General features: G+C 39.4%; 1 pseudogene; it reads left to right on the top strand.

Moving 5' to 3' along the window:
- Window positions 1-21202: 21202 nt before the first annotated feature.
- LOC119416564 lies at window positions 21203-21321 on the top strand (annotated as a pseudogene).
- Window positions 21322-22950: the final 1629 nt, after the last annotated feature.

The following is a 22950-nucleotide window of genomic DNA, read 5'->3' as shown; positions in this document are numbered from 1 at the left end:
TCATTCCAACAACTTGTCTTCGTTTGACTCCAACCTTGGACCAACTTACACTTGCTCATTGAAGACAGAAAATCAGAAAATGCATAATTACTCTGTAACAGACCTTAACTTGATTTCTACTTTGAATGAGGATTAAAAAATCACTAATACTGTTTCACAGTTGATTTAAAATGAGTAGTTCACTTCAACATTAAAAATGGTTTGAACTAAACACACTTTTGATTATCAAGATATTGTAAAGTAGTAATGATAATAAAAAAGAGAGTGTTCTTTCAATTGATCAGTGCAGGACACACTTAGAAAGTCTCTGGATGAACTTAATCTTGTGTTTCTGGACTCAAATCAATGAAATACAGTTCTTGTCCCAGGAAGGCCCTCAAGGCCAGATTTGACCTGAGGCTTAGTTCACTACAGTATGGTGTGGTTGGCTCAACTTTTGTTTTTTGATTTAGGAAAAACGAGCCTAATGCAGATACTTGTGGAAAGTGTGGGGTAGTGGGGGAAGATAAGTGGTTTATTTTGATTTGAACATTTACAATCATTTAACATGCTACCATCTGAGACACTTTATTTAGTTTAGAATAAATGCTGCTTAATAATGGAATAAAAACACTTATTGTTACAACTGAACATTACAATTATACATCATTAAGTTTCAAGTTTAAATAGAAACTCAGGTCTGTGTAGCATGTAGCATTTAGCTCTGTCTGCTTTATGCTTTTTATCACTGGACATTCCCTCTGTTTGGGAAAAACGACAATGTAAATTCAAATAATTATTTCCAGTAACTAATGACTGACAGATGTAGGGTCTTTATAAAGCTTACTGCTGCTGTCTGACAGCTAAATATTTTACGACTTTGTTAATTTTTCTTTACCATTTTGTACGTGTCAGTGATACATGCGCCTAATTGGAGACTGGAACAGAACGGGTCGTACAGCACCATCATCAGTCATGAAAACAAGAGGAAATCACGAGGAGGAATAAAAATAACAAAGCCCTCAACTGTCTACGACTCGGTTCTATATTGTTTTGAAAATTGGTTCAAAAGATTTGTTTCGTTTGGGAACGTCAAATCTGTAGTTGGTGGTTATGAACAGTAAATCTGCAGAAGCATACAAACATATCAATGTTTTAAATAGTTGTCTTAAAGGCTGTCATACAGTTTCTAGATATCTTGTTTGCGCATGTCGATTGAATATTCGATGGCTAATGAATGTTGATGCGTGTTCTTTTTAAAGTGAGGATTTACAAATGTATATTTTACTCACCGCTGAACATATGTGAGTTGTGCACTTTTCGGTGGTTTTGATTAAACCCTAAACATATTGAAACTGTTGTGCATGAAAAGCCTGTTTTAAATTCATTCAGTTCAACCCCCTCAATTTTACACCACTTTAAAAGCAGAGTATCTGCTAAATCAGTGAAATGTAATGGATATGCACACAGGGAAGTTTGACTTTCACTGTAGCTTCACAAACATGATAAACAAATGATTCTGCCCCCTGTTGAGAGCCAAAATAAAATCAAACTAGGAAAAGAAATTCACATTTTCTGCAAAAATGCAGTGTGAATGCTGAGATTGCTACAAGACTGATAAAATTAGCTGGAAACGCTGAAATTGAGCAAAAGGCTAAAAGCAGAAAAATGTCAGCTAAAGGCTGAGTATGGCAAAAAATCTGAATGTAGTAAAATAGCTAAAACCTAAAGGTAGCAGATACGGAGGCCTCGTGGGTCAGTTGGACCCAAGGAGCAGCAGGACGCTAAATAAAGCAGCAGAACCAAATTCTACCATGTAATGTCAGAAGTGTCTTCATTAGGTAATCCTGAAAGACACCTGGCTCTCTGATGTCCACACAGCATCACACCTTAATAAGAATAAGCATTTCATTTTAAACAGTTACCAATAAAGTGATATACATTGTTGTACATGCTTTTTTAAAGTTGCAAATATGATTATTTTTTCTGTAAAGATTTGTATTTTGATGGAAATTCTGTGTATTTTCAGGTAGACAAATCATTTGGCTCAGTTAAATAAAAGGGAACATTACTTTCTAAACAACTGTTTACTTGCTATCACTTTTAAATTTTATAATTAGCCAAATGAGCAAACTGTTGAGCTCTGACTGGCAGGTGTTGCTCCTCATATCTACATCGTAGCGTCACTGAGAGGCCGGCGTTAGTCACTGTTGACTCTTTTGGCTTGTTTCAAACACTTAGACATACTGATTTTTTATTGCATGCAGGTTCTGTCTATGTGCTTTAGGGTGCATTCATGAATCACTGGAAAATCTAAACGTCCCAGTGAAAAAGCATGATTGGAAATTGAAGATTGGAAGAGATGGTTTCCTAAATGAAATCCCTTTAAACCCAGTGAGGCCAAATGCAAAATAAAAAAATTTAAATTGAAAAACCAACAAAGTCCATGCTCAATAATCCAGGTATACAATCCAACAATTTCAGTCAGGTCATCTGGACAGTTTCTTTTTTTGCTGAAATGTTTCACCTTCGATCCAGAATGCTTCATCAGTCAAGGAAACGCACAACAAAACTGATTCTTCCCCCAAACAGCTTACTCCAAAGTGGAACAAACCAGTTATGTTGATATAATATGTTGGTGTCCTGTGTTTCCTTGACTGATGAAGCCTTCTGGATGGAAGGTGAAACGTTTCAGAAAAAAAAAGAAACTGTCCAGATGACCTGACTGAAAATTGTTGGATTTTTAAAATTGGTTTTAGTTTCAAACGCCCAAATATACAACTTTATTCTCTCAACTACACAATTAGTGTTGCTTTTCACATGTCATCTCTAAGTAATGAGTCATTAGAAAAAGCATGTTTGCTTTAGTACACCATGTTCTACAACTTAGTATAAATGTGTGCTAATTGTTAGCGCATTAATTTCCTTCACTGTGTGTGTAGACACAGACTCTGGGTATTTAGCAGAAAAACTGTGTGATTCTTTGTGTTTGGCAAGGTAGAAGACGGACAGATTGAGGTATGAGTGCCATCTCCTCAGCTTGGCCACAAGCGTTTCTCCCTCATTCTTCTATCTGGGCTTCAAACTATCATATCAGCGCTGATTAGCAGTGCGGAGATGTTTTATCTTATGTTGACCTTATCCAGTGGAAAATGATTTTGTCATAGTGCTGTCTACAAGATGACCCATATTTTGACTTACAGTGGGTGCTGGGAGGCAAAGAACAACAACTAAAAGTTAATTTTTCATGTCTAACCACAAAAACAGGTTGGTCAGAGTTCAAATCTCATCTCTCAATTTGAGCGCCAAACTTTCAAACGGTGTTTTACGTAACAATAATAATAATAATAATAATAATGTCATCACAATGTCAGCACTGTATGTTTCCATTCAATGGAATGGAATCTGTTTCCATACAATGGCGAAATTAGTCTCTGCATTTAACCCATCCACCACCAGGTGGTGCAGTGGGCAGCCATTGAAAGCACCGGGGAGCATTTTGGGGATGAGGTGTGCTGCCCAGAGACACCACGCGGTATGCAGTGACCGTGGATCGAACCTGGGACTTTCGGGTCCCACTCCCAAGCTGGCTGCCCTGTCTCTACATCATCTCGGCCCCCATAATATATCAGCACTTGGAATATGAGATACAGTATAGGCACGACTCTCAGTATTACCACACCAAATTTTAGCTTCATAGCTGCAAAATCGTCTGTGTTATGAACATTTATATGTTTGCCAAAGTCAGTTAGCTGTTTCAGCCATCTTGAGTCAGGTTGACTCAAAACGTGAATCAGTTGAAGATGTGGCTCTAATAACTTTATGACTGTTACATAAAAATGTGTTCTATGCTTCATGATATATATATATATATATATATATATATATATATATATACCAGGGGCGATTCTGGAATCTGCCCTTTAGTGGTGCTTAGCCCCCAACGCTGACAATGGCTCTTGGGTTGAACAACCTGGTGGCCATTGGCGTCAGAAGCATTCATAATGTGTATGTGAGTGTGTGTGTGTGGTGGGGGTGGGGCACACGAATGTGTGGGTCTGGGGGTCCTCCCCCAGAATAAAAAAAAAGTAGATACCATTTCCTGCATTCTGGTGTATTTTAACGGGTTGTTAAACATCTATGTTTACCTACATTAGTAAACACTTGATTCAATAACTATTTTAGAGAGCTCGGCACAACAAGAAGTAGCGCTAAGCTAGCAGCATGCAATGCAGACCTGTTAGCTAACATGCTACAGACGTAATGCTCTGCTTTACATTACACAACCTAATAAACGCTTTGTATTAAATCAGTTTAGTGTTAACTGATCGTAAGAAAGACCAAAGTTATGCAACCAGAAGTTACAACATACATCTACATACAGAACACACAAAACTCCTCCTACATGTCTCTGCGTGAGTGCAGCTACAGCGTGCGCTCTCAGGACATTATTACCTGCAGTGTTCCCTCAGTGAGGACTGAACTTGGCAAAAGGGCCTTCTCCTACTCCGCTCCTGTTTCCTGGATTATCTGACAAAAAGATCTGAAGCTCTTGACCTTGACCTCTCTAAGTGGCTTTAAGAATCTGTTGGACTCCTGGCAGGGACCAATGCAGACATGTTCCTCTTTTTAGTTTTCTACATTCACCTTATAATCTAGCTGTTTTTGCTACTTTTTTTTTTGTCATCTTATTTTAATTTGTAAAAAGAAAAAAAAAAACATCTGTATGCCTCTTTTATGATTGTCTATTGTTGTTGTTGTTGTCCACTGTTGTCATCATTCTTTGTTGAAATCAGGTCTCTCTTGTAAATGAGTCCTCGAGGCTCAATAGGATTAACCTGCTTAAATAAAGGTTGAATTTAAAAAAAAAGCACAGATTTAAACATTAACCTTTAATTTAACCATTAAGCATACAATGTAATTATGACAGAAAATGGAGGATTTACCTGCAATTACCTTCGTACAGATGAACATGTGCTACTTCCTGTTTACGCTGGTGAAGATTCTCAGTCATCCAGGACGTATGTGTGTATCTTATCTCAGCTTTATAACCTGAACCCCACACTTCTCTGCTCTTTGAATTGAGAAAGCTTCTCGCATGAGAAGCGAAACGTCATCTGTTGCAAATAAAGTCCAGTTGTTTTTGTCTTGAACATTTTTGAATTTACTTCCTGTTTATCACTGTAGTATTCAGCTGCTCATGAGGTCGGCTGTAGGGCTTTATCATCTTTTATATTTTTCCAGACTCAGTTTAGGTTGTGGAAATGGAATAAACTGTATTACACCCTCTAAAAAAGCTTTTCAACTAAACTGCTCAGGGGACGACAGTTTCTGAAAGCCAGCAGCTCAGGGGCCGGATATTCATCAAAGTCATCATGTAAATAAACCAAGTATTACAATGATTTGTTACCTTTTTAATTTGTTTACTTTGTTGCATTGAATCATAAATGCAATAAATTGAACCCTAATCCAAACCCAAACCCAGAACTGTCCAAAAAAAACAACAAAAAACTTTATTTTTCAGGGGTGCTGAGTTAAAATTTAGGCTCAAATTGCCACTGGGGTAAACACTGTTCACACAGGCAATTGCATGATTTCCTACTATTTTAATGCAGTGGACGATGAAAATCTTAAAAAGCATGGTGGCATATAAAACAAGGCATGATCAAGAAATTAATATAAGATAAAAATATTTCTCTAAAGAAAGACCTAACAGTAATAAAATGATGTATTAATCTTTTACTGAATCCAGGTGTGATGTAAAACTGAACAGAAAATAATTAAAGTGAACTGAGTCATCACATAGGGTAAGTAAACAATAAAAAAAACAACATAAAATTATTAACCAAGACTGCTCCCCCCTCCTTTCAGATTCCTATCCCTCGCTGTTCTATAATTGTTGCCTTAATTAACAACCCAACAGTGGTTCTGGAGTGTTGCCGCCGTGTCCGAGCCAAGAGGGTCACTTCTGACGGTGCGAGGTTATAAAGTCAGAGACGGCAGCGAGTGCGCTGCGTGCCCTTGCGTTACTCTCCTCCATTAGTGGCTTGTGGATGCATCACGACTGAGTAGGAAACACGCCCGTACTGTAGATGATGAGGGAGAGAGCGATTGTTCTGCAGGACTGGGTCGGGTCATGAATAGGAGTCAGCAGAGTCATGTTTGTGCCTGTGTGTGGGTTGTTTTCACACAAGAACCACACCGATAATATGAGCTATCAGTAATGCTCTCATTTTATAATCAGCAAAAATGACATGTGCAACGGTTTTCACAGTAATTATGTTTCATTTCTACTTTATTTATTTGATTTTATGAATACCAGAGCTGCTGATTTTGTTTTTAAACAGTTAGATCAGATCTTCTGAAATGGTGTAAAGTTCAATTCAGTTCAATTCAATTCAAAAATACTTTATTAGTCCCAGAGGGAAATTAAATGTTGTAACTCATCATACTGGTTTCAGTCAAGATGAGATGATTGTTTTCACACCACAACGCGGTCCACCAGTTCCCTGTACTCAGCTTCTTGTCCATCTCTGATGCACCCGACCACTGCAGAGTCATCTGAATATTTCTGCACATGACAGGGGTCTGTTGTACTGGAAATCTGAGGTGTGCCGAGTGAAAAGGAGTGGTGAGAGTACAGTCCCCTGTGGTGCTCCTGAGCTACTGACCACCTGGTTAGACACAACCCTTCAGTCTCACAGGATGTTGAGATGGTATGAAACATTAATATCTTACCTGTTCTAGATAGCTTTTTTAGCCACTCCAGTGTAAAGAGAGTTTCACTCTGACTGGATTGATAAGTTAAAGTTTACTCTGAGCAGTAAGGTCAAAGTGATTTGCTCTTAAAACCAATTAGATCTAAACAAATATAGTATTACCGTTAACACAAATGCTTTAAATTTTTTTTTTAATTTAATCTTTACCCTGTTGTCATTTTTTACAAACATGAAAATTCCACTGAAAGTAATGCGATCTATTTCTTCATCTTCTACCATTTATCCGTTGTCAGGTTGTGGAGGCAACAGGTCCAGGAGAGAAACCCGAACATTCCTCTCCCTCGCAGCACTTTTCAGGTCCTCCTGGAGGACCCTGATGCGTTCCCAGGCCGGAGAAGGTGCACAATCCCTCCAGCGAGTTCTGGGTCTTCCTCAGGGCCTCCTACCAGTGGGAAGCGTCTGGAAAACCTCCAAAAGGGAGGTGTCCAGGAGGCATCCTAATCAGATGTCCAAACCACCTCTACTGACCCCTGTCGATGCAGAGGAGCAGCGGCTCTGCTCTGAGCTCCCCCGGATGACAAAGCTCCTCACCCTGTCTGACTGAGCCCGGCCACCCTGAGCTCGTTTCAGTTGTTTGTATCCAGGATCTCGTTCTTTTGGTCCAAACCTCATGACCACAGGTGAAGGATGGAACGTCAGACCAGTAAATTGAGAGCTCTTCCATTTGACTCAGCTCATTCTTCATCACCACTAACCGAAGCAGCGCCCTCATTGTTGCGGATGAGGCCCTAATCTGTCATCAATCCACCTCCTGCTCCATCCATCACTCATGAACAAGATGCCCAGAAACTTAGACTCCTCCACCTGAGGCAAATAATAAGATATTCTTGCTAAAAGGGTCCCACGCTGTACAGGAAGTGCTATATCGATCTGCTGCTTTTATTAGCTTGTTCAAGCACCAATAAAAGTATATGTAAACAACCATGAAGTTCAAAACTGACAACAATGCAAAGATTTATGAAATAGCGTAAACTGCTATTATGTATCAGAATTAAGACAGCCACTTGCTTCACTCAGAATAACCATTATCTTGTAAATCTGTCCAGAATTAAACCACATTTTTCACAAGTGGCTTTCTAAACCATTTACAACAGGTAAGAGTTTAATTGTTCATAACCTTCCTAAGGAATGCCACTTCAAACGATCTGAACTGTCCCTTTAAGAAAGCATTTTTCATGCCAAAGCATTTTTAAAACCTGTTGGATAGATCAATGTTCTGATGGAAATAAAAGTAGACTAACCCAGAGCTCCATCACAGGGACACATAGAGACAAACAACCATTCACTCTCTCACTCACACCTAGGGACAATTTAGACTCACCAATCAGCCTAACATGCATGTTTTTTGGTCTGTGGGAGGAAAATGGAGTTACCTGGAGAAAACCCATGCATGCATGGAGAGAACATGCAAACTCCACCCAGAAAGGCCCCTGGACCGGGATTTGAACTGGCAACCTTCTCGCTGAGAGGCAGCAGCTCTACCAGTTGCGCCACCGTGCTGCCATACTTAAACAAACAAACAAACAAAACAAAAAAATTTCATATTTACAGTGACAATTAGAAAAAAAAGCTGGAAAACCTCTGCGTGCCTGCAAATGATGTAATCTTATATTTATCATTATTGTTAAATACAAAGTCTGAGCAAACATTTAGCTCACGTTGAGCAGAAAGATGATTTGACGTTTCGCTCTAGGGGGTTTCCACACTTGGTAGAAGAGAACATTTTACTGACATTACTTGTGGCACTGCTGTCGTCTGTCTCTGGCAGAAAGTCAAGCGTTGAACTATTACTCTCTCTCTCCAGTGGTGCCTCTTCATTGCAGCTTACATCGCTTTGTAATGTGCTTCTGTCAGAAGAAAAAGCAAAGCACACGTCAGCATGGTCTAATGAATTGCTCAGAGATTTCTCTTCTGATGGATCGGGCAATTTGTAGCCAGTTTCTCAAGAGAAACTGGTTCTCTATAGCCGTCTAACAGTTGTGAGTTCCTGCTGAGAACAAGATGGAAGAAGCTCAGGAGAAGAAGGGATGAAGCCAGGCAGCAGGGGCAGATGATGGGAACTTTGAAAAAGATGAAAAACATGTATATAGATTTCTAAACCCAAATATGGATTCATCAGCTGTCTGTTATGAGACTTTAATAGTGTGAATGTTTATGAAGCGTTCACTCTATTGTGATCCATTTACCTTCTGTACGTTTTTCGGCATCTTTCTCATTCCACAATTTTTGTGCTCTTTCAACAAATCATATCAAAACGTTCAGCTCTTTCTGGACAGTCTAGCCATGATTTTTGGTATTGGCGCAGCTTTAGCTTTTTGAAATATTTAGCCTTTTTTGCCACCTTTTCCTCATAGGAAATGAATTGAGCTCATTTTACATCCTTCACATCTTTAGATCTGTTTACAACCTTTTACTGCTCCTTTCACTTTTTGTTCTGCTTCAGCTTCTTTCAGCTTCCTTGTGCAAATTTAAACTTTTTTCAGCTACTTTCAGCTAATTTCAGCTGTTTTGTGATCCTTTTAGATTATTTCTGCTAAGTACAACATTTGTGCTTCTTTTAACTTCTTTTTTCTAATTTCAGCTTATTGTGCTCCTTTCAGCTTATTTATGAAGGTTTCAGCTATTTCAGCTTTTAGCTGTTTTTATGCAAATTTTAAATTTTTTTGCTAATTCCACACTTTTTGCACTAACTCCAACTTTTTTCAGCCTAATTCAGTAAAAATGTGCTCACTCCACTTTCTTTATGTCATTTCAGCTTCTTTTTGCATTTTTAGCTACTCTTCAGCTGTTTTTTGTGTTAATTTCAGCTTTTTTTTCAGATATTTTCAATTGTTGTGTGTTCTAATTTCTTCTTCTTTCAGCCTATTTGGGCAAATGTGTTCTTTCTGCTTTGTTATACTAATGTAAGCTTGTTCAACCCTTTCAACTAGCTTTTTAGCTAATTTTGGCTGTTTTCAGATAAATTCAAGTTTTTTGTGGTAATTTCTGCTACTCTCAGCCTAATTAATTTCTTTATGTTAATTTTGTCCTTTTTCTGCTAATTTCAGCTTATTTATACAAGTTTCAACCTTTTCTGCTGTTTCAGCAACTATTTAGCTGTTTTTATGCTAATTTGATCCTTTTCAGCTAAGTCCACATTTTTTAGCTCATTTTAACTCTTTACACTCCCTTCTGGTAGTTTAAGCTTCTTTCTGCATTTTCATCTACTTTTCAGCTATTTTTTTTTTAGCTAATATCAGCCTTTTCAGCTAATTTCCTAATTTTTGTGCTTATTTCTGCTAATTGAAACCTAATTCAGCAAAAAATGTGCTTTTTCTGCTTTCTTCTGTTCATTAAGGATTGTTAATCATTTTAGCTACAATTCAGCAATTTTTTAGCCAATTTCAGCTGTTTTTCAGCAAGTTCTTCAGCAATAAGCACTCGCACTGCACTTTCGCAGGAAATGAAATGTCTCTAGTTTTTTTATGTCCCTCTCTCTGTCATTTCCCTTTTCCACAATGATGTGGATTATGCTTCCTCCCTGCCTCTTCCACCAGTCACCTAACTCTGCTGTGGTCACAAGCTTAACATCCCGAGTTTGCCTTGGCAGTGGTGTGAATTTGTGCAGCTGGGAGAGCACGATGAATTGGATGCAAGCAAATTGTGCATGCGTGCGAGTGAGCTGACAGAGCTCAGAGCTCAGACTCAGTGGAGCTGAGACGCACCAGATTGGGCGGACTTGTCCAAGCAGTACATTTCTGATTGGTCCAGGTTACAGACCACAAATGTTCCCCCTTTTGTGCCACTGGTGCACACAGAAATGTCTTTTTTATTTTCTGTTCTAAAAGCAGCACGTTCTTTTGCATCAACAGATTATAATTCATTTCCACAACATTCATTGATTATTGCCAACTGCCCTGAGACCCTCCCCAGTGATTATGGCTCCAAGCTGGGGAGGGCGCGACTGATTCCCTTAATGAGTCATAAAAAGGCGATGAATTATACACTCCAATAGCCTTGACATTGTGTGATATTTCAATATTTGGTCACTCGCTCTCGGAGTCTATTTGTCTTCAAAGTTGGCACATGCTCAAATGCCCTCAGACGTGCATTTGCACAAGTAAACAGAGAAATCTTGACTTTCCGGTCCCGTTGTGCGTTTTCTGTGCACTCAGGATGTTTGAGCAGAGGCAGGATTCTGCTGCACAGCTCAGAAAAACAAACACAAAGGTCAAACAGATGTGTTTCCAAATACGCTGTGATTTAGTTCGGCTCATCACCGCCACACTGAAGCCTGCAGTTGCATAATGAAAACAAAGAGGCCGGAGTGCCTAAAACTATTATATGATAATTGTCATAATGCTGTTCAGTGTACTGACTGTGGATCCTGCCTGGAGTGCCAGTTCCTCTTTGGTTGTAATGTGTGGGAATTGCTCCTTTTTTGTCTCCCTGTTGAACTGTAGTTTACATGCCAATATCTCACCCACAAAGACTTAAAATATATTTTTTCATACTTCTAGGTGTTGATGGCTCAGGAATTAAAAAAAACAAAAACCACATGTAGCCTACTGCAGCATATCAGTTCCTCCTGAGTGGTAAGGTGGGTAAAGTTGATCCAGTCAAAGCAGTATGAACTGCACAACACGGGTCTCAAGCAGCAAAGTTGGAACATAAAACCCACTGATCAATATTGTTTCTGTTATATGCAGGAACCATCCAGACAAGATAAACTGCTTCAAGCAGATAACCAGATTTGGGGCCCGATGAAACACATTTCATTTTTCCACCCAAAATGTTTGTTCTACTTTCATTTTTTCTGAATTCCATGGTACCAGCCAACATTCACACTGTTGGCTGGTTCTCAAACTATCTCAGGTTGGAGACAGTGTGTTCACCATAACAGTACTTCATCTAGCTACCTAACGGTCACCAATGGTGTGCCACAAGGCTCAGTTTTAGGTCCCACTCTTTTTACAATATATATAAATAATGTAGGTTAAAACATTCCTGACGCATCCTTGCATCTCTATGCTGATGACACTGTTATTTATTGCAGAGCTAGCACAGTTGCCAAGGTTTTCCAGCTTCTACAGTCTGCATTGGACATCATTCAGTCAGACTTATTCCATCTCAAGCTGGTGCTAAATGCTGACAAAACCAAAGGGATGTTGTTTTCCAACAGAAAGTCAGTGCCAGCAACTCTTCCTTCTTTCTCATCCATGCATGGTGTTCCTATTGAGTTTGTAGATTCTTACAAATACTTGGGAATCTTGGTCGATGCACATCTCTCTTTTAAACAACATATCGAAAAATTGATAATGAAACTGAAGTGGGTTTCTTTTTCAGAAATAGATCTTGCTTAACTCTGAATGCCAGAAAATGCCTTGTAACCACTGCCTTCCTACCGGCCATTGACTATTCATTCATTCATTCAACCTTTATTTAGACAGATAAGTCACACTGAGCCTAGAAGACTCATTTACAAGTGAGATCTGTTTAGACAGACAAAAAGTAGTGAAACTGGACACATGCAGGACTATGGTGAGATTATTTACATAAATGCCCCTGCCAGCTCCTTGCAGATGTTGGATGCTCTCTACCATGATGCACTAAGATTTATAACTGGTTGTAACTACCATACTCATCACTGCACTCGGTACTCCTTGGTCAGTTGCTCATCATTGTCTACATGTAGGATCTCACACTGGTTCATTTTCATCTATAAATCCCTCCTTGGTCTGCTACCTTCTTATATCTCCTCCCACATGTCACGCCGTCAGTGCAGTTACAACATGAGCTCTCAGGCTATCATTACCTGCAGCGTTCCCTCAGTGCGGATTGAACTTAGCAAAAAGTTTTTTTCCTACACTGCTCCTGAAACCTGGAACACCTTGCAACAGGAACTAAAGTTGTCCACCTTGATTTCTTTAAGGGGTTTCAAACATTTGATAATGTCAATGAAAAAATCAAGGCATATATGTTTTTGTTTTTAGTATTTCACCCTGTTTTGCGGCACCCTGATTTAGTGTTTTATACACTATTCTTATTTTAACTGCATTTTTTTTTACTGTAGTTTATTGTTGTCATTGTTTACTGTTATTGTTGTCTGTACTTTATATGTTCTGTCCGGAACAGGTCCCTCTTGTAAATGAGTCATCGTGGCTCATTGAGACTAACATGTATAAATAAAGGTTGAATGAATTAATTAATGATGTCACCATTTTTTTATTTTCAAGTTCTTTTTGCAAAATAAAAGTAGTTGACGAACTAAAAAAGAAATCACTTCTTGAGAATTAGTTATAAAATATATCAGAAAACAACAGTTTTGTATTATATTTGTGCAATTTGATTCCCTAATTATGAGGAAGAAAATGTGTTACTTTGGTGACAATGACATTTTGTTTCACCAGAAGTTTTGCTACACAGCTTTTAGCTTGATCGAGACAGAACTTAATTCAAAACAGACACAGTTTAATACATTTTTTAACTCAAAATCTTATTCCACACATAGTGTTAAAAAGTCATTAATAAATTTGTGTGTATATATATGTATATATATATATATATACAATATACTATGGCTGTTTTGAGATTGACAAGTCTCTCCTTACTCACCGGCATGGTGCTGATGACCTTGTGTATTTGAGTTTCCATGTGTTCAGTTAGTGAGCTGTCCTCATCATCTGTGGATCTTCTTAACAATGTGTTGGTGACTGGAATCTCCTTGTATATATGACTATATATATGTACATATATATGTACATATAATAATTTATTTATTTATTTTGTACTTCTGAACATAAATTCAACCTAATAAGTTTCAGAGATCAAGGATCTGCCTTGGTTTCATGATCCGTCCATGTCTGGTTCTGGCCTGTGGCTCAGAAGGATTCTGCTCATAAACTTAGGTCTTGATATGATAGCTCCGTGGCAGCATAGGTCTTGCAGTTTTGTCATATTGCTTTCTCTGGCGGCTTTGACAAACCTCTCTTCTGTGACGCACAGTATTCTGATGGGCTACTTGAGGTTGTAACTGTTGTTGTGGGCAGAATGGATCTCAGCCTGCGGCTCATGAGGAGTTGGGCTGGTGATTTCAGTCCATCATCAGGTGTATGTATGTATTCTAAGAATGTGAGATAAGGATATTTTCCATCCTCTCTGGTTTTTGTCAGGATACATTTCGCAGTTTGGACTGTTTTTTCAGCTAGGCCGTTGCTTTGGGGATAACATGGGCTTGAAGTGATATGCTAAAAAAAACCTCCTTTTGCAAACTGACTAAACTCCCTAGAGTTGTAGCGTGGCCCATTGTCACTGATGACGTTTACAGGAATCCCATGCCTGGCAAACACACCCTTCATCTTGTGGATCACAGCAGATATAGTTGTTATATGCAGGCATTCGATTTCAAAACACCTGCTCAGGTAGTCACATATGACAATGTAACTTTCAGAGTTCCAGGTGAATATCTGTTGCCACAGTTTGCCATAGGTTGTCAGGTGTTTCTTGGGAGAGCATGGTCTCTTTCTGGTTGGAGTTGCGATGCATTTGGCATATCACACATCACTTTACAGTTTCTTCTATCTGTCGACATATTATGTCTCTTGCCCTGTGTTTGCTTATCCCCATCCCGACATGTCCCGTGTGCATGCGCTGTAGCATCTCCTGTTGGAGCTTGTGGGGAATAATGTTCCTCTCATTCTTGAGCAGAATTCCATCAGCTTCTGTGATTTCACTGCAATGGGTCCAGTATTCACCAATGAGGGACGGGCGTTTTTTTCTTTGTCTCTGACCAGCCTGAATGGATGGCATGTCTGAGGGCGGGCAACTGCTCATCCTCAGCTGTGGCTGTTTTGAGATTGACAAGTCTCTCCTTACTCACCGGCATGGTGCTGATGACCTTGTGTATTTGAGTTTCCATGTTTTCAGTTAGTGAGCTGTCCTCATCATCTGTGGATCTTCTTGACAATGTGTTGGTGACTGGAATCTCCTTCTCTGGTTTGTGGATGAGAGTGAAGCTATACTTCTGCAGTGTGAGCAGCATGCATTGTAAACATTGTGGCACAAGTGCAAGTGGCTTCCAAAGTATTGATTCTAGTGGCTTGTGGTCAGATTCAACAGCCACATGTCATCCATAGATGTAATCATGGAATCTTTTGCATCCATATAAGACAGCATTACGTTCTTTCTCTATCTGAGCTGAGTTTTTCTCTGTATTGTTGAGAAGTTTGGATGCACATGCAACAGGTTGGCCTTTTTGCATGATGGTAGGGCTGGACGATATGGCCAAAACATTTATCATGATGTATTTCTTAATTTTGGTTGATAACCATATAATTCAATATCGATATAAACATTATAAAAGTCTCAGAAACACTGTACAAACTGTACAAATAAATTAATGTTCACCTTTTATTTGTATTTAGCCTTCAAATTTTATTTTGAAATCACCATCAAATAAACATAAAACTCTCAACTTTGTCAATGTTAATACTTTTAACTTTAAACAACTTAAGCTAACCCATGCAGCATGGGTTTGTCTTTTGATACAGCTGGGGGGGGGGGGGGGGTGTTGTTTCAGGGGCACGTTGGCTCAAACTTTTATTGCGCTTCATCTTCTGTCTCTCAGCAGATTCTATCGTGCGGAACAAGTTAGATGTGTTCCCATCACTAGTTGGAACGACTCTGTCACTTTTTTTAGCACACTGAAACCTGCAGTTTATCAGATCTTAGATAGCCGAACCACTTCCACACCGCCAAATTAGTCTTTCCTCTCTTATCGATTATGTCATCTACTTTCTCTTCACTTGTGAAACTTGTTCAGTCACATTCTGACGGTCATGGGCACTCATTTTGAAGCGAAAACTTAACACGCGTTGGAGCTTAGCCTAGCCTAGCCTGCTGCCGCTAACGCCTTCTGGACTCGAGCTCTGCGTAACATCTACGTCACCACGCACTTACGTAGTTGTGTCGCACCTTTTTCTGTTCTGTTGATTGAAACTGAATCGGCCGCTTCAACACGAACAGAAAAAGAAATGTGTCAGTGAAACGCTGTAATCATATAGAAATATAAAAAATGTGCTTAAAACTCATATCACCGTTATTGAATAAAATTATATTGTGACATATCAAATTATTGTCCAGTCCTACATAATGGTAGCACCTAACCCATGTTTTGATGCATCAACGTGCAGTGTCACTTCTTCTTTCAGGTCAAAGCAGGCTAGTACTCTCCCTGGTTCAGTCGTTATTGTCTCTTTCATTTTTTCACATGCTTTTCCGTGCATCTCGTCCCATCTGAACTCTTTATCGCGCTGTAGAAGTTGTCTGAGTGGTGCACTTACCTCGGCGAGTTTTGGTGCAAACTTTGCCAGATAATTCACCATGCCGAGGATTGTCTCCAGCTCTGCTTCATTTTTTTTGGTGGTGGCATGTTGTGGATGTTGTGGATCGCTTTCACGTTCATGGGATATGGCTCAAGTCTGTTTGCTGCGAGTTTGTGACCAAAATAATTGATTTTGCTGACACAGATGCAACATTTATCTCTAATCCACAGCAGGAGAAAACTGCATTTCTGCTCCTCAGTTTTACGTTCAAGCAGTCCCTTAAACATCAGCTCTGCATGCTGTTTGAAGTGGCGCCATGCGTCCTGCAGGTTGGATGAATCCCAGTCCATCCGCAGAGTTGGAACACCAAAGGTCTTCCAAATTCTCTCGTCCGACGATAAAACATTACCCCTTTATTATTACGTGCGGGCCCGTAAGCTACTCTGACACCATGTTGTGCCTGTCGGCTTGTTAATAAATCCACCAGTACATCAGCTTGCTGGAGTTAACTACATTTATTCTGTATTTGTCATACAACTACACCGGCAGCCGTCATGCTGTCAATTTACCCAAACCGTAGTGCTACTTCTTTTTTGAGTAACTGGGTATTTCAGAATAAGAGTCCCATTAATACAGTTAGGACAAAACATTACAACAAGCAAATGTTAGCTCCTGTCTATTTCATATTATGTCACATAATATCTTGCAGTTGCAGTCAATGACAAATCTCTAACAACATTTTGTAACAATTTGTGCCAACAATGCAAAGCAACGTGATATTTCTATTCTAAAATCGAAGTGCAAATGGTTTAATCAAACTGGTTAACTGGTTTAATCAAAGTATAAAATGTAGAATATTGCTACTTGAAGCAATAGTTCCATTTTTATTAAGTAAGGTTCTGCGAAAAGGTTATAAACAAATAGAAGAATCATCTCGGTTAGGTAAAATAAAGTTTAAACTTTATTTATGATTTATGATTTATGATGATGATGATTTATGAGCTACCTGCGAGTCCGTGCAGGGTCTAGATCAAAGTGGATAGATGCCGTCTTAAAACAACCCCAATATGAAAAAAATAAAATGAAATAAAACAAAGATTTAGCGGTCCATATGAACACTAATTTATAAACATTTAAACCAATATTTGGTTGCTTAAATAAAATTATATGATCGTTTTTAAGCAGAAATAGTGGCAGCTGAAGCTAGTTGTAGCTCTTAATGTGCAGTTTGGGGCACTTCTTGGAAGAATAGCGTAATACATACATCTCTGCAATGTAAAGTAAAAATTGATAACCGTGTTTACGTTAATTGTAAAACCTTTGAGGACTGAGAATGGGTTTTGGCTTCACTTTGCCAAGCAGTTAGCTTACAAGTGCAGTCAGAATGAAACTCAAAGAGCTATCTATTACAGGTAAGGTATTAATTGTGTATAATTTATCCACATAACCCCACGTCAAAAGAGCCGAAACAGTACTTTAAAATACTTGTGCTTTTTCGCTTTATAAAGACAGGGAATTGTTGTTGCAGTGACACTGAGGACACTTAATGACACAAAGGAGATCTTTTTTGGACAATTAGCAGAGAGGAATTAATTAATCAGAGAGCCCTGGTTGACATAATGAGGCCTCAACATCAGCCTTTTCAGGGGTCAACGTGTTGTTCCCTTGTCTCAGAGTCTGCTGTCCCCTAAAACAAAATCACATCTTAATTACAGGGCGAACACAAAACCTGCGCAAAGAAGAGGAGAGGGTGAAAAGGGAGCACGAGCACAGTTATTAGAAACCAAAGCAGGGCAAGAAAAGTGATTTATTAAAAGGTTTGGTGTCCAAGTATCAGCCTAAAAATTATTGCTAATATTTGGAGCTTGCTGCAATTTGAGATGCCCCACTGACCAAGCTCTGACTCTGAGGGAAACATGTAATGACTGCACATCAGACATGGCTGAGGGTTGACAGCCATGTGGCTCCCAGCTTCTTCTGACGGGCTTCTTTTTTCTTAAAGCGCCTGACAGACCTCATTAAGGACAGTTCGCACAGGGTCTATTGACATGAGACATACCAAGGAAGAGTCATGTATAAAACATGAATCGCCAAAGGTTATTTAGCAGAATCTACGCACAGATGTGCAGCACCTGCAAGTGCCCCATTTAACTCAGTTTTGATATTTACAACCAGCCCCTGAGTTTGTTTTACCTGCTAGAATCTGGTTTAGAAAACTATGGGTGCTGTTAAATGATCGCAGATTATTATTCTGGTATCGTAGGTTCTATACACACCTTTTATTATCGCCCACTGCCAAAATCATACCATGATGTTTTTACCTGTTTGAGTGTGTGTGCCTGTGGCTCTCTGTTAGCGAAATATCTCATGAACGACTGACTGTACTTTAACTAAACTTGCAAAGAATAATCAATGGATGTAAATGTATAATAGATTAACTTTTGGACTCAACAAGATTTAAGATGGCCGCTCCAGCTAGTAGTAGTAGTAGACCTTGTAAAACACCAAAATGGCTATGACGTAGTGAGTTTTACAGATATTGATCTAAAACTCTGGTGTGGTAGTAGGTGAGCATCATCCATATCACACATTCAGAACACTGACAGATCGTTCTACACCTTTGCTTTCAATTTTGCCAGTAACTACTTGGACAGTTGACATGACTGTCGACGAGGAAGAGTGCCAGCAACAGACGGGGGGCGTGCCAAAGACACCATCTTAGCACCAACATAACTGGTTTGTTCCACTTTGGAGTAAGCTGTTTGGGGAAAGAATCAGTTTTGTTGTGTGTTTCCTTGACTGATGAAGCCTTCTGGATGGAAGGTGAACTGTTTCAGCAAAAAAAGAAACTGTCCAGATGACCTGACTGAAAATTGTTGGATACTTGGAATCATCTCCGTCTGTTATCAAAATATCTTATAAGTCGCTGGGCATATTTTATTGTAACCTTCAGTAAATAATCATAGTATGTACATCCATAACTGATTCTGTTTTGGAGTCAGTTCAATTGAAGACGGCCGTTACAGCTTATCAACCTCAGCAAACATGAAAATGGCTGTAATCAAGTCAGTTTTTCAGATAAACAGCCAAAATTTGATCTGGAGAGTAGCTGAGAGTAATTTCTAATGCTCTGAATGTGACTTGTCATGATATTGTTTGAGATGGCACATAAGGTTACTTTCAAGGACTGACCAAACCGGCTACAGCTCCGTCATTTTGCCATATCAGATAATCATAATGTAAAACTCTGGCATGGCAGGCGGAGGATAATAAGCGTTTCCTTAAGGAATGCTTGGCTTTTATTGTATCTAAATGTAAGCCGGGGTCATGTTCGCCCTGGGCTCCTTAATGTATCTGAAATACTAATTTAATACAACGCAGTTAGAATTAAATATTAATCTCTGTTATATTTGGAGCTCATAAACCGCGGGTCAGTATTACTTCAGAATAAAGGAGTGATGTGCATGGCAGAGGAGCAGCTGATGATAAAGTTTGTAGTTTGTAGCCCAAGGTTGGACCTGCTCCGAGAAGTTCAGAGGAAATGCATCTTGTGTCCTTTCAGCTGCTCCATGTTCTCCCTTCTTCTTGTCTAAACACAGCCTGCTGTGCTCCCTTCCCCGCTGTTCATTACCCACTGTTTGCAGCAGCACTTCGTGTAACGTGCTCCAGACAGATTTGACAGCCTGGATTGGGATCTTAAAGAACCTCCTGTTAGTTTACTACCAAGAGATCAGACACATGCATTCGGAGTCTCTTATAGGTTTTGGTGGAAGAGTGGATGAAAATTAAAAACATGAATGGACGGAGAAAAGGCAGGTACTGGGAGGTTCGAGTTAATCTCTGTTTCCCCCTAAAATCACAGAGAAGAAACAGTACAGTAGTCATTCATGTCACATGATTACAGCATCTCCTGCTTCCAACCTCAGAGTGGCAGAAATACTCCTGACAGTCCCTGGCTTGAAAACAGAAAAAACAAAAATGTAAATATAAACTGATTCAGATTTCTTTTTTTTTTTTTTAACAAACTTCCAAAAAGTAACAAGAAAGTAAACATAAGAGTCACTGCAGTTCAAGACATTGGATCAGAAATATGAATTTGAGCCAATCTGCTTCATTTTAGATAAAAAAAGAAAAAATATAAGCCAATCTATGGTTTAGACAGGGTATTTGGTGACTCCTGTTTATAATATGTATAACTGTTCTTGCTAACATTTCATAAGATAAGAGGCATTTTGAACTCAAATTTCCAGTCAGATTTATTAGATTATTCGATTGTATCACCATGCTCCCTGTTCAAACTAACAACTCTTATCATATCCAACAAAGTTAAGTCAGGTCTTCTGGATGGTTTCTTTTGGTTGAAACATTTCATCTTTCATCCAGATGACTTCATCAGTCCGAGGAGCCGCAACAAACAGTCATAAATAGCACCTTCACATAGTGGGTCAACCAGTTTGATGGTGCTAAGATGGTTTCTAGAGTCCGATGGTTTCTGGAACTCGTATTATACTTCTAATTTTATGGGTAGTGGTGGGAGCCATGCTGAATGTTTTACTTTGGCCCAAGAGGTGCCACGTAAACCTGTTAGGTACAACCCGAATTCAAAACAAAGTGAGGCATCGGTAAAATCTGTGGTGATTTTAGCCTCTTTTTGGGGGTGCTCAAACACCCCTAAATTTTAACTTAACACCCCTGAAAAATCAAGAAACCATCATGAGGATTTTGTAAAGAAGCTCAGTTCTCAAATCTTAAAATCACCAAAATATTTAATAAATTTGGAATAAATAAGTACTAATAATAAATGATGACACTCAAACGGGTCAAGGAAATCTACGATTTTTGTTTTTTTTGCACGAGTCGGATCCTCGATGCTACCTGTCAACCAACCCAGTACGCTCGTCAGCAACTGGCCAATTAGCGACCTCAATTTGTCCCGAAGGTAAACGCTCCTTACCTGCAGACAACATTGTCGGGGTTTTGAATTACAAACACTTTGCAGTCACAGGGTGATGGTTAAAGGTTAATGCTTAAAGCTGTGCTTTGTTTGATGTGTTTTGTATGTAGATAGATGTTGTAACTTCTGATTGCACGAGTTTAGTCTTTGTTTGCTATGATCCTTTTCTATTTGTGATGGGGCTCCTCATTTACAGCCATTCCACCCTGAACACGCCTGATCTCATCTGAGCTCAGAAGCTAAGCAGGTTCAGGCCTGGTTAGTACTTGGATGGGAGACTGCCTGGTAATACCAGGTGCTTCAGCCTTTGCACTTTTCACAAACTACACCATGGGGTGTGATGTTCAAGTCAAGAGCCATTGTCAGTACTGGGGGCTAAGCACCCCAAAAGGTCAGATCCTAGAATCACCCCTGGGTAAAATGCAAAAATAAAAAAAAGCAGAATTCAATGATTTGCAAAAGTCATAAACCCACATTTTATTAATAGTGTAACATAGCAAACATCAAATGTTTAAACTTAGAGACTGTACCTTTTTTCCCCAAAAAAACCAAGTACATTAATTTTTATGTTTTGATTTACATGTTACCTAACTTTGTAACTTTTATTCTCTCCTATAAATAAAGCTCTAATTGTGTTTCGCTCTGATTTAGTGGCAACATAACACCACAGCTCCTCTTTTATTCTCACACTTTCAGTTTTACGGATCATAGGGGTAACCAAGTCATTTGATGTTTGGGTGTTCAGAAAAATTGGGAGCAGTTTGACGACCATATTTATAATTCTAACCTTCTAGAATTCTCTCTGACGGAGAGAAACAGCCCCTGCACCCAGTTTGCTGTGCGTTCTCATCACTTTGACATTCCCGTGTAGTGTTAAAATGTGATATTCATTGCTTCACTGGTTGACTGATGATTTGGAATGTCACTTTGACCTCCTGCTGCAGGTTCCATACCTTAACACTAAGAGGAAAAAAAACCCACAAGTCCTAAATATAAGTTATTAGAAACTGCAGCTACTGACATTTACACCAATCTATAACTTTTTCGACATACAGATATTACATTTAGGACGGCGTTTCCATGAGATGCTAATCCGTGACTACCAAGTGAACCGCTTTATTTCTTCATGAATCTAAACATCAGCAAGCAGCTGTATTTGCAGGTGTTACTGCACCCAAACAGCTTTTAGGATCTCTGCGTGTTCAAACATCATTGACGTGCTGACCAGTGATCCATGTGACTGCTTATACAGTGTGCAGTGAAAACAAGCGTCTCCCCTCCTCCGTGCAGGACCTTCAGCTTCTCACAGAGCAAGTTATCTGTTTATGGCCAACAGCTTGATCAGTGTTTGGAAATGAAGGAATACACCAAAGTGAATTTATCTCTAAGGCGTATATGAGAGAGCGAACATAAATGCATTTCTCTGTTCAGAAACACGCTGCAGTTTCTTACAAACCAAATCAGCCTGTCTGGCAAGTCTGGGCAAATATAATTTTCATCTTATCTGGACACGGCCTGAAAGCATTCTGCAGAAAATTGTCACCATTTTGCCCTAATTTGCAGGTGAAAAAGGATATGTGAAATAAGTAAATTTAGCCGTGCAGTGGAAAGCAGGCGAATGAACAGCTGTTCGTCTGCATGCCCACACTTGCCCACCGTTTTCCTCAAGCCAGATTGCAGAGCCACGTCCAGCTTTACACATGGTGTCCACTCCCCCACCCCCTCCACATCTTCCAGCCTGCCAGCCTCCAACCAGCACTGGCCTGGAGGTAGGGCATTCTGGCAGGCATCTGTGCCCCCCTTCCCCCCCCCCCCACTTCCACTTTATGTTTATTGTCTGTGTTGATTTATTTAAGGCGCTGAATCACAACCATTCAGTCCAGATTCAGTTGGACATTTGAAAAAACCCCCTCCTCCTCAACTTTACTATTTTATT

Source organism: Nematolebias whitei, chromosome 10 (genome assembly GCF_014905685.2).
Source record: "Nematolebias whitei isolate Nwh7 chromosome 10, NemWhi1, whole genome shotgun sequence".
NCBI lineage: Eukaryota > Metazoa > Chordata > Actinopteri > Cyprinodontiformes > Rivulidae > Nematolebias > Nematolebias whitei.
The sequence above is the reverse complement of the archived record's forward strand: the minus strand, read 5'-3'. Positions and strand labels throughout refer to the sequence as shown.